Raw genomic sequence first — 13,210 nt, 5'->3', positions numbered from 1 at the left:
CTCACCTCTGGACTCTCTCCAGTTTGTCCTGATCTTTCCTAAAGTGTGGTGCCCAGAATTGGACATACCACTCCAGCTGAGGCCTCGTGAGTGTCAAGTAGAGTAGACACAAAAGGGAATTTTCCTAACACACAATGCTCCTGTTAATCTACCCCAGAGGATTAGCCTTTTTCACAACTGCATCACATTGCTGACTCCTAGTCAATTTGTGACCCACTGTAACCCCCAGATCCTTTTCAGCAGTACTACTGCCTAGCTAGTTATTCCCCATTTTGTAGTTGTGCAAAATGTGTAGTTAGCTTTTTTCCCTTCCTAAGTGGTTTATTTTGTACTTTGTTCTTTATTGAATTTATCTTGTTGATTTCAGACCAATTCTCACATTTGTCAAGATCATTTTGAATTCTAATCCTGTCCTCCAAATTGCTTGCAGTCCTTCCTAGCTTGGTTTAGCCTGCAAATTTTATAAGCACACTCTCCACTCCCGTATCCAAGCTCTTAATGAAAATGCTGAATATACCAGACCCAGGTCTGACCCCTGCAGGATCCCATGGGGTACACCCTCCCAGAATAACAGCAAGGCATTGATAACTACTCCTTTAGTACAATCTTTCAACCTGTTGTACACCTGCCCTGTAGTAATTTCTTCTAGACCACATTTCCTTAGTTTGCTTATGAGAATGTGATGTGGGACTGTCAAAAGCATGAATAAAATCAAAATATGTCTCAACTGCTGCTTTCCCCCCACATCCACTAGGCTAGTGACCCTGTCAAATTCCAGCTCTCTGGTTTTCCAAGCACTACCTGGATATGATCTTCTTTCTACTGATCCCTCCATCCCTGGCTGCCTCTCTCCTCCTCCTCCTCCTCCTCTATGACTTTAATCCATTATTAGCCTTTGACTTCTACAAGGTATCCTACAAAAAGTGGAAACAGGGATGAATTGCTAAGGAGGAGTACAAAAGAATAATGTAAGCATGGAGGGACAAAATCAGAGTAAGGGAAAAATGTTATACCTAGCAAGGGACATAAAAGGTAATAAGAGGCTCTATAAATACATTAGGAACAGGGTGGATTTGATTTAAATCACTAGTCAGGAAGACTCAATTGAATCATGGATTTCTACATAAAAGTGCATTCTTGTTGGTTGGTATAACCTTAATACATATTCTTCACAACTCAGATGTTGGTTTCATTTTTAGAAGGTACACCCTATACATTTTAAAAGTGATTTATTTTGAAAGCTTTTCAGATTAGTTTTACAGCTATATCAGAAATGAATGATAGTTTGGTTATTTCATTGACCAAAGGTAATTGAAGCAGGTATTTATGACGTCATTGGGAGGTGAACTATCTCCAATTCAACAGGTTAATCGTTAATATTTGGAGGATTTTCTTGCCACGCTGTATTAGGGGGAGAACATCATCAGACAGACATTTAAATTGTTTTATTTAACTAAAACAACAATGTTCTGTATTCCAAATTTTTTTCTTCAACAGCAAACATAATATTTTAACAAAACAAGCATATGCATTTTTGAATTTAGTTAAACATTCAAGTTTTTTTAAATCAGGTTTGTTTTTGTTAAAATTGTTTAACTAAAATAGTTGATTTTAATTTTTTTTTTAATTTAATTTATGTCAGCCAGGTCAACATGAGAAACTTAAAATATTGGCTTCTGCAGCTAACTCAGTCGTCTTCACCTTCATTTTCCTGTTGGTTCATAATCTGGAAAAGAAAAACAAGCTTTCCTGCTTTTTCAGGTTCCAAACGATTTCTCAATTTGGAATGAATTAGTCCAAAGGAAGAAAATATTCTTTCTACGTTGGCAGAAGAAGCCACTGCTGTTAAAAGTGAGATTATCGCTTCAACGGTGTCTGAATCCAAGTGCTTAAGTGACTTCCACCTGTTTACTGGTGTGACTTTCTTTTAAAACATCATCAGCAAACATATTTCTTGAATGGTTCTTATTCACGAACTGGGTCTCTTTTATGGCCTGTTGCCATTATAGGTTTTCCCTTTTAGTGTTAGAAAAGTATGGTAGATCTCAAATCAATGAAGACTACACTCAGAAAGATCTCGAGACTGGAATATGCTGCTCAGTTTCACTTTTGTTTCTACTGCCTGTCCCTCCCTTCTCACATTTATCTCCAGACTTCTTTTCCTTGTCCAGATCTATTCCGCCTCCAACAATCTTCTATTCATTGAACTTTTTGAAACTTTGCACTTTTAGAGAGAGGTAAGGGATTGACTGTGTACACAAATTTGCAGAGGGACAATAGGGTTGAGGTCTGTTGTTTCTCACCTCTATATATTCTTTCTTTATTTAAAAACATTTTTGCTGTTAACAAGCATGTTATCTCTGGAGACACAAATCCACAGTTTGAGAACTGCAAAACTAAGCATCTCTGATGGTATCTTCTAGACTGAGCACTGAGTCCCATTGGGTTGATAGAAAGATTAACCTAAATAATGTATACAGAAGCCCCTGGATTCCCATAAAAATGGGTCCCTAATCCATGAACTATTGGCACTCATTTACAAAACTTTTCTTAAACATGACATGAATATATTGTCTCATACTATAGAATTAGAATTTATAATCCCTATTCCATGACGAGATACATTATAGCTCAAAGATACCTTAATTAAAACTATCTTTAGATAGATTGTTTTTCCTCAAAAAGCATTTTATCAAAAAAATCTGACTTTTTTTTTAAAATCATTGATATTTTTATCCACTCTGAATAGAAACGAGAAAAGCAATGGACCTACACTTTCCTTTGTTTATCAGGGAAAGAGAGCTAATAACAGATTACATCAGGATGGTTAGTGCCTGTTTTGCTTCAGTCTTTAATAAAGCTTAATGGTGACCAGATACTTAACACAATTAATATTAACCACAAGGGGGAAGGAACACAAGCTAAACCAGGGAAAGAATATTTAGGTAAGTTAGGCATATTAAAGTCATCAGGGCCTGATGAAATTCACCCTAGAGTAGAGTACTTAAGGAACTAGCAGAATCAATCTAACTTTAATACTCAAAGATACTAGAACAAATAATGAAACTATCTGTTTGTAAGCAGAGAGAGGATAATGGGGTAATAAATAATAGCCAGCATTGATTTGTCAAAAACAAAGTATAGTTGTCAATGCTTTGCTGCCAAACTGGGCGGACATATCTGATGGGATTCTGCAATGGTCTATCTTGGGTCTGGTGCTTGTCAAAAGTTTTTTATTAATGACTTGGAGTGGAGCATATACTTATAACACTTGCAGATATCACCAAGTTGGGAGATGTTCCAAACACTTTGGAGGATAAAAATAGAATTCAAAAGGACCTTGACAAACTGGAGAATTGGTCTGAAATCAGCAAGGTGAAATTCATAGAGACAAGTGCAAAGTTCTGCACTTTGGAAAGAAATATGAATTGCACAGATACAAACTGAGGAATAACTAGCTAGGCAGTGCCACATTTGTTGTACCTAGAGCCCTCTAGCATTCGACTCAATCACTTCATCAAAATTTCAGAACAGAACGTGTCGTCACAATGGCAAACAGGCTGCCCGATCTGCGGGCTCCTTGGTGATAGCATTGGAAATTTGCTTTAGCTTTAGTTCAGTGCTCTTAGTAAGATGGAGAAAGGGGACTTACAGTTCCTGCTGCTCTGCCGCTGGGATTGCTTGCTGTCAGTCTCAAATGCTGTGCCCTCTAGCATGTTCAGACGGGATGTGTGGTCTAATGATCCCATAGTGTTTCCCCAGCCTTCTAAAGGAGGCAACTGATTATTGTCTTCTCCTCCTGAGTATTCCCTGCCCAGGAAGCCTTCCCCACCTTTGATGCAAAAGCAAATGAAGGTTATTTTTACATCTTTAGATTGATCTTATTTTTTCATCAAACTCCTGGGGCACACACTAGGAAAGCTTGTTACCATCCCCTGTTTTATTGTGTGGACAGGGGCTTGGCCATTGCTCTGAGAAGAGTTTTATTGGAACCCTCCAAGCTTAGAAAAGAACTCAAGTTTAAATACAGACCAGCGAGAGCCTGCTAGTAACTGCTCTTCCTATGTAGACTTGTGCGCCGCGTGCAGGTGCACAGGTTAGGGTTAATATCACTGCTCTCTGCCCTTCTCACCAGTAAAGTGTAAGTTCTTGTGTCCAACACAAGGTGGCGCTCATGTACTTCTTAACTGACTCTGCCCAGTTCTCCTGTGTGCTTGAACCAAGCATATTGGAGAGATGTTGTGTCCCTTTGGGGACCTTGTCCTAGATAAGGGCTCCTGAATCTGCTGTCAGCCTCTGTTTCGTCAGAGGATTCCCTTCAGGGGCTGCTAAAAGCGGCTGCTTACAGATTTTGCCTGGAGCAACAATGTACGGTGCTCCTTCGGCATGCCCGGTTTCTGCTGCTCTAGAACTGAAAACATTTGGCATGATTGCCTAGCACTGTCACTGAACTACTGGACTGCCTTCTGCTATGCTGCACTGAGCTTGCAGAGAAGGAATTTCTTCAGGGAGAACCCCAGAAATTCTCCAGGCCCCCTAGAAATCAGTTGTCAACAGAAAAATTGTGTTGCTTAGAGCTGCTCCTTTGGAGAGGTAAGGCACGCAGCGTAATCTGTATTGCAACTTCAGTGATCTCGGATCCTAAAGCAGAGTGAAGAACATTTTATAAAACCAAGGCTATTGGGGAAATCTTATTTTAAGCCCCATTTCTCTGCTTATTCCATATGCAAAGACTTCCTCCCACAATTGCTTCTCACTCCTGCCTCTTCATTCCCTCATGTGTGAACAAGGGGTAAAGTTGCACGCAAAAATGTTGTTAGGGTTGCGGGGGCTCAACACTGCCTCATGCTCCTTGTGCCTATCCAGAGCTCAAATACTGGCAAGCCAGGGCCTTCCGAGCTAAGGTGACCCCTCCCTCACAGCCTTAATGCTGCCCCTGTGCTCCCTGTCTTGGGGAGTCCCTCAGGGACATAACAGTACCTTTACCCTCCCCCCCTTGCCTCTGCCAGCCAGTAGCAGGTGTTGCCCAGAGCATGGCACGTGTCTGTGGGCTGTGTGATTAGGAGGGCTGACTGGGCGTTATGATGGGCACAGACAGTGGCAGGCTGCGTTGGGGAGAAGTGAATTGTGATATTCCCAGTTCCTATAGCCATCTCCAGGCGGGCAGAGTTAAGGCTGGGTTGTGTGGGAAATGTCACCCCAACTCAGTGTTTCCTGGCTTTGGGAGGAGTGTTGAATCAAATGCTCGTGCTCTGCGAGGGCACGGGGAGCATGGGCGGTGCTGGGTGCCAACACCACAAACTCTAGTCAAAAGGGGGGAAGTAGCCTGTCATTGTAATCCCCTCAGTGGTGCATCGGTCCTCACTAAGCAGTGCCCCAGGGCACTACTGGGTACAGGTGCTTCTGGTGCCTTCCAGTGGAATCTGTCACAGGGGCGTGAGTCCTTGCAGGGGCGGCCGCTTTTTAGGAGGAGCTGTTTCCATGAACAGGGGGGGAGTAACAGAAGTGTGGCCTGACCCACCTCCACTAACACAGGTGTGTTCCCTGCACAGGAGCCTGATGTGCAGCGCTCTGCCTTGACCCAAGTAGGCTCCACCTTTTAAAGGCACAGTGTCACTGTGATTTGCTCTGATGCACATTAGTGGCACTTCCTAGTAATTTTTTCCAATGCAGCCATTGTGGGAGGATCTGTGGGACAGAAGGGCTAACGTGCGCTCTCCTGTTTTTGTAGGGTGAGGGGATGTGTTCGTCTGTAAGGGTCTCTCATGGTCCTCTCCTGTAGTGCTGTTGTCGTAATGGCATCCCCTGATGGCTTCCAACAAGGGGAGGATCCTGGAGCTATTGGACTTGCTGTGGGATTAATGCAGTGGGTGCCGCCTTGCATCAAGCCCTGCTTTTCAGCCAATCATTTCCATTTCTGGCAAATATTCCTATCTCAACACTGGAATTGCTTAAAGCTTGGATTTTTGGACCTACAATCCTGGGTTGTAGTCCTTGAAGTTAAAATGTTGCTGTATCTTCCTCAGGGATGTTCCATGGGGTTCTTGTTATGTGGTATCCACTTCCTGTCCTCAGATGTGGCGCAGTGTGCTATTAAATCCTTGTCACAGAGGTAGATGAATAAAGCTCTTATGTTTATTAACTGCCCCAAACTTTGTCAGACATCCATAAGCGCCTTCTTACCGGTCCGGAACACAGTTCAGCAACACTCAAATCTCTGAACCAGGAAGTGGTTAAGCTACACCCCATCCCTCAATGCAACATTAACTCTGCTCCCTGGAGCTGGCAGTAGTCACTGGGAAAGGTTTAGTGAGGGTGGGTGCAGTAAGCCGCTGTGAAGAATGACTAAGAATGTGCCATTGTTTGGTTTGGTTTTTGCTCCACATGTTTGAATTGCAGCAGGTGTAGCTGTATTGAGTCGTGGAGGGGTTAGCTGGAGCAGGTTGGCCCAGCTTCTTGCTGTGAGATGATGAGGAACGGAGTAGGCATTGTTTCCATGCTGAGCTCTCTAGGCTGTCAGAGGTTTTTCTTGCCTTGGATTGTAAGCAGTCTGGCAGCGGGCTCAGGACGTAGTGAAGGCAGTGTCTCAGAAGGAATACAGAAATCCTCAGGAAAAGGGGTGGTAACACTGCAAGTCTGAGAAGGTTTGTGTGGCATAGGCTCAGTGTTTGAATGGAGGCCAGGTGCAGTAGCTCCTGCATGCCACACTTGACCTAAGCCTGAGTTTTGCCTTAACAAAGAGGTGTCGCTCTGTGTGTTCGGTGGCAGCGGTGAGGGCCGAGCACTGGTATGTGAGCTGTTGGTATGTTGGGCCATCGCTCAGAGGGCAGAGTTACTGTGTTGTGGGGATGGCGTTGCCTTAACTCTTCATTTGCTGGTTTTCAGAGATTTGCGCGTAGCGGAAGTCAGCGTTCTGGAAGGATGCAAGGCATCACCAGGCAACCTCACCCCTGCATTAATGAAGCTTTTTGAGCAGTTAATTTCCTTGGTTTTTAAAAATAAATCTCAGCACGTCCATATTCAATAGTCCATCTCCCCCTTTCCACTTGCCTGTAGCTCCTTGGCAATGAGAGAACCAGCCACAGCACAAACTGGCTGCATGTCAGCCCATCAGTGCCCCTGCATCGCCCATGTCTCTCTGCCAATCCAGGACACCCCAGTCCTTTCTCCTGCCCACACAGGAGGGCACAGGCATTGGTGAGAGACTTGCAGGCCAAGGCGCTTGGCAGAGGGTGCATGGAGTCAGCAGGGGCATGTTTTAAGGGGAGACAGAAATGGGGGTATGGATATGGGGAAGTGGAGAGGGTAGAACTAAGGACCTCCCTACATTTTCCCCCCCCGCCGCTGCCACCGCCACTGCACAGCTGACCCCATGCTCCCCTGCACTGCTCTGACCTCCTTCCCCCTGGAAGCAGCAGCACTGGGAGTAGGGTGAGCATGGTGTCCCTTCCCCACTACTGGAAGCAGATGGGGAAGGAGAGGTCTAGGTTCCTTCCCTTGCCTTGCCCAATGGCAGTATTCATAGGGGAGATGGCACCATCTGTATCCTTAGCCACTACTATCCACTTCCCTTTCCCACAGGAAAATGCTCAGCTGGTTTTTGCTCTGTCAGCACGTCTGAGCTCCCAGAGAACAAAGGTCCCTTTGATTCCTTATTGGTTGAGGGATCATAAAAAAAAAAATACAATTGGAAACCCAGTTCTTCATCAGCGACCAGCCATCAGACTGGGTTTTCAAAAACAGTGGCTGGATGGTATGTAGGCAGTGCTCTGGCACAACCACTCAGGGGCCAGTACAGCCCTGGGGGCTTTTGGGAAGACGCCACTCTGCCAGTGGAAGAGGCGGTAGCTCTGTCGATGGGAGACTCTCTCCTGCCGGCGGAGCGCTGTCGGCACGGCGGGTTAGTTTGGTGTAACTCTCTCGTTGAGCAGTGTAGTTAATGCCAATATAGGTCTGTAGCGTAGACCTGGCCTAGATGACGACCCGTATTAGTGAAAGGTATCACTCGGTCACCGCACTGCTCCAGCCCTCCTTTCCCGTGCTCTGCCCCCAAAGATAAGAATTGGAAAAGTTTACCTTGTGTAACCTTTTCAGTCTTGGTTCCCCAAAGGGACTGTGGGTACAGTGCTCTAGCTGAGATCACCCTGAGTGGGGGAGATCAGTTTGAGGAGGATCAGAGCAGTTTGAGCCCCAAGTGAGGGCAAAACCCTTATAAGAACCAGGTGACTTTGTAAGTGCCTGGTTTTCTTTTTTTGAGGGGGGAGGGGGCTGTATTTTGGTGCCCCCATGCTCACCTGGTTCCAAATTTGGACCATTAACTTTACCCCATGCTCCCATGAGGCACAGCAAATTTCAAGACTGTCTGAGTCCGCATGTGGCTTTTAAAACAGTTGTCTTTTAAACAGTACACTTCTCAACTTTAACTATACCTGATCTGCTACTGGGCTATAATTTACTGCATTTTATCCAAAATGGTTCCAAGATGGACAAAAACCTTATCGGTAGAATGAATCAGCCAATGCATTTACAACCTGAGCCCAGTTAATGTGTGTGATAAATGAAGGGGGAGGGGGGGTAGCTCCCTTTGATGGACAGCCAGTAGCTATAAAATCCCTCTTAGTAGCTGTTCTCTAATTACTCTACCTGTAAAAGATTAAAAAGTCTCACTGCTGCATAGGCAAAAGGAAGTGAGTGGGCACCTGGCCAAAAGAGCTAATGGGAAGGCTAGAACTTCTTAAAATTGAAACAAGACTTCCCTTTTGTCTGTCTGGTGGTTCTCCCGGAGAGCAGGGACAGGGCTGGACTGCGCTGTAAGAGCTTGCGCCAGGTATGAAAAATCATTAAATCATATCTAGAAACTCCTCATCTAAAACCCCAGCTATGTAACTAGATCAGGAAATGTCTAGGAAGATGCGATTAGGTTTATCTCTTTTATTTCTTAATGGCTTGTGGACTCTCTGTGCTAACCCCAGGTGCTTTTGTTTTGCTTGTAACCTTTAAGCTGGACCTCAAGAGAGCTATTCTTGATGCTTAATCCTTGGATTTGTTTTGTTTAAAATCTAGCAGAAGCCTAAATTCCCAGATGAATTTTCTTTCTTTTTTTAATTAATAAAATTTACCTTTTTTAAGAACAGGATTGGATTTTTGTGTCTTAAGAAGTTTGTGCACGTTGTTTGTTTAACTGGTGGCAACCACTGATTTCCTTCCCCCCCTCTTCCCCTCAGCTCTTCCCTGGAGTGGGGGTGAAAGGCTTGAGGGTACCCACAGGAAGGAATTCCCAAGTGCGCCTTCCTGGGTTCTCAAAGGGGTTCTGCACTTGGGTGGTGGCAGCATCTACCCATCCAAGATCAGAGAGAAGCTGTAACCTTGGGAGTTTAATACAAGCCTGGAGTGGCCAGTATTAATATTTAGAGTCCTTGTGGGCTCCCACCTTCTGCACTCAAAGTGCCAGAGCGGGGAATCGACCCTGACAACGTGTGTGCGCAGCAAACAGTATATGATAAGAGTTGGGCAATTAAAAAAACTAAATGATCAAGCTGCATTTTAAGTTGCATTTTGTAGAGGGTTGGCTCATTCTAAATTCCCTTGGAGTGTAGTTCCAGTGTTGCTCTCGCGCAGTGGTGGGCAAACTTTTTGGCCTGAGGGCCACATCTAGGTGGGGAAATTGTGTGCAGGGCCATGAATGTAGGGCTGGGTAGGGGGGTTAGGGTGCGGGAGGGAGTGCGGAGTGTGGGAGGGGGTGCAGTGTGCAGGAAGGGGCTCAGGGCAAGGGGTTGGGATGTGGGGTGCAGCAGGGGGCGCAGGGCGGGGGGGTGGGGGGGCGGCGGGGGGCTCAGGGTGGGAGGTTAGGGGGCTCAGGGTAGGGGGCTGGGGTGCAGGTTGCAGGCTCCAGCCCGGCACCGCTTACCTTGAGCAGCTCTGGGGTGGCAGCGGTGCGCAGCAGGGCTAAGGCAGGCTCCCTGTCTGCCCTGGCCCTGTGCTGCTCCTGGAAGTGGCCAGCATGGGGCTAAGGCAGGCTCCCTGCCTGCCCTGGCTTCGCGCCGCTCCCGGCAGTGGCCAGCATGTCGGGCAGTGGCTCCTCGGGGTGGGGTGGGGCAGGCGACTCAGCTGTGCGCTGCCTTCGCCTGCGGGTACCACTCCCGAAGCTCCCATTGGCCGCAGTTCCCCATTCCCAACCAATGGGAGCCATGGGGGGCGGTGCCTGCAGGCGAGGGCAGTGCACGGAGCCCTCTGCCTCCCCTCCCCCAGGGGCTGCAGCGACGTGGTGCCGGCCGCTTCCGGGAGAGGCACGGAGCCAGGGCAGGCAGGGAGCCTGCCATAGCCCTGCTGTGCCACATGGCTGGCAGTCCCACGTGCTGGATTGAAAGCCCTGACAGGCCGGATCCGGCCCGTGGGCAGTAGTTTGCCTTCCCCTGCTCTAGCGGCTCGTGTGGGCTTTCCAAAGTTTGGTAGCCATGGCTGTTAATGGAACAGGCCACTTTAACGTTTTTTAATTGACTAGATTTAAACTAGCTTTTGGGTATTACATAGGGTGACCATATTTCCCAAAGGAAAAACGGGACACCACCTGGGGCTAGCCCACCGTGTGGGGCTGGCCTAAGCAGCTTATCTGAGCCCTCCCCACTGCACATGAGGCTGGGTTGCTGCTCACTCAAGCCCTGCCTGCCCCCCCACCCCCTCCGGGCCCTGACTGCCCCCTCTACACGGGGCTGGCTTCGCCGCTCACCCTCTGCACCTGACTTTTTTGACAAAAGTGGGCATTTGGCTGTTTGCTCTTGCCACTGATCAGTTGGCAACAGTAAATAGGACAAATGCCCGCCTTTGCCAAAAAAGTCGGGACAGTCAGAACAGGGCTTAAAAAAAGGCCCTGTTCTGGCTATAATGGGTCGCCTGGTCACCCTAGTATTACAGCTTCCCCTCTTGCTGTGTGAAAGACCCATGGAAACAGGGCAGATGTTGAAATGGACTCTGTTACACACAGCATTGTCAAATGTAAACTGAAAAAAATAGGTGACTACACTGCTCTGGCGTCTCTCAGTTCCAGTGACCTTAGGGGTTACTTGGAACAGTAGGTGGTGAACGTTAGCCAGAAGTGTGCCTTTTTATAAAAGCGGAGCGTGTCCAGACGTTTAGGGTATTTGTAAACTGCAATAAAATCCTGCAGTCCTGAGTCTCGGACCCTGGTCAGTTGACTTGGGCTTGTGGGTCTTGGGTTCTGGGGCTAAACATTGCAGTGTTGCCATTTTGGAGTTGGGCTGGAGCCTGGGCTCTGAGACCCCGCCAGGGGTTTCTTATTGCAGTGTAGACCTACTCAGTCCATCACCCTGTAAGGGTATCTTCACCCTCAGACCCTGGTAGTTGGCCTACCCCGTCACTTACCCACAAGTGCAGAGAACCCATAACTGGCTAGTGAACAACATGCTGCTGGCTGTGGGTTGGTTCTGAAGGGCAATCAGTAGTTACGTGCCCCCGTCTGACAGGGGGGCTAATGAACTAGCAAATGACCTGAAGAAGAGCTCTGCATAAGCTCGAAAGTGTGTCTTTCACCAACAGAAGTTGTTCCAATAATAGATATTACCTCACCCACCCACCTCTAGCAAGTGATGATACAAATACAAAGGCCTGACTGTGCAGTGAATGAACATGATGCAGTCACGTTCTAACAAAAGAATGAAGTCAGTCACTTCCCAGAAGTAGGTGCCCTGGAGGGCATCTGTCTGGAGAATGTCCTACTGCTTTGTGGTCCTCTCAGTGCTGCCTTTTTTACTGGCGTGCTGAATCCTGTTATTGTCTAGAGAGCCCGGGGTGACTAATTTTCCTGTCACTGGGGTCTAGAGCATCCTGTGACATTGCACACTGAGGGCTCTCTACGTCTGAGGGAGCGTGGAAGAGTTAAGCTTCCCCTTTATTCATCTACTTATGTGCTGCTTCTCTGTTCCTGCGGTTATGGAGCTCATGAACCTCGACTGAGGGTTGTTCTGTTCTTGTAACCCGCTCAGTGTGGCGCTCCCCAAAGCCCTTCACCTTCTATCCGTAGCTAGCATGTTGGGTTGATCAGAGGTGTAACATGGTTCTGCTCTATGCGGGGGCAAGCTAATATCTGAGTTGTTCCAGCTGCCCCTTTCATAACTCATATCGTCTTCTGCATCTTCCGGATTGGTTTCCGGCCAGAGGGCACCAAAAATAGGGGAACTCTGGCTCCTTTCCCACGCCACATGTCACTGCCAATAAAACAGTCTTGAAGGCGAGTGGCTGGTGGGAGCTTAGGTTGTTGGGGGTCAGAGAAGCCACTTCCCTGGTGCACATGCGAGTGTGACAGTGCTTTACCGCAGGAGGGAAAGATTCCAGAGGGGCGAGAGCAGTGATACTTAGACCTCGGATTCAGGAGCCAAATTGGCATTCCCCAAACGAGCTACAGGCGTGTGAATTCATTGAGTCATTTATTATTTATATATGATCACAGCAAAATGACTGACCAAGTATTATTATTTTATTAGCTACAGTTGGCTAATGACATCGTAAAAGCATCTGATTGGTTAATAATTAAACCACAGTGTTTTAATAGCATGTGCTGCAAAGAGCCGCAGGAGACACATTAAAGAGCCTCTTGCAGATGGATAGATTACCTGTGCATGAGAAGACAATTTTGTCCTTACCTGAAAGTTTCTTAAACAGGGACAGTTGGAAGCCCTCAAACCCTGACAACTGTTGAGTGAAAATCCAAACAGTGGCCATTATATGTGGGGTGGATAGTCCAAGCTGAGAGCATATGTCTGGATAGCAGCTGGCTGCCAAGCTTTGACCCAATGAGCTGACTCCATGAGTACCTGTGACTGTGGTGGCCCAGTAGTCTCCTTCAGACTGGTGGGTGACTATGACAAAACAATCCTACAGGTAAGGACAAAATACTTGCTGTAGATTGCAAGCGCCACATGGCAAGGACTGGGTCCTCCGTTTCCTTACAGCACTGAGCCTACTGTTGTCACAATTTGTTATAAATTACATCTAAATAACTACAAGGTTGTACAGTCAAACGTGTAAAGGTTAAGAAATGCTTGGTTGAACGCAACCATCATTCAGCCCTCTTGTGTGCGTGTTATGGCAGTCTTTATATTCTCTGCGTGGGATCAGCAAACAAAAGGGCAGGTCTCTGACAAGTTGTTGAACTCTTACAAATGACAATTTTCTGGCACTTACGGCGCTGCCATAG

This window comes from Trachemys scripta, chromosome 13 (assembly GCF_013100865.1).
Source record: "Trachemys scripta elegans isolate TJP31775 chromosome 13, CAS_Tse_1.0, whole genome shotgun sequence".
In the NCBI taxonomy this organism is placed as follows: Eukaryota; Metazoa; Chordata; order Testudines; family Emydidae; genus Trachemys; species Trachemys scripta.
Note: the sequence above shows the minus strand (reverse complement) of the source record.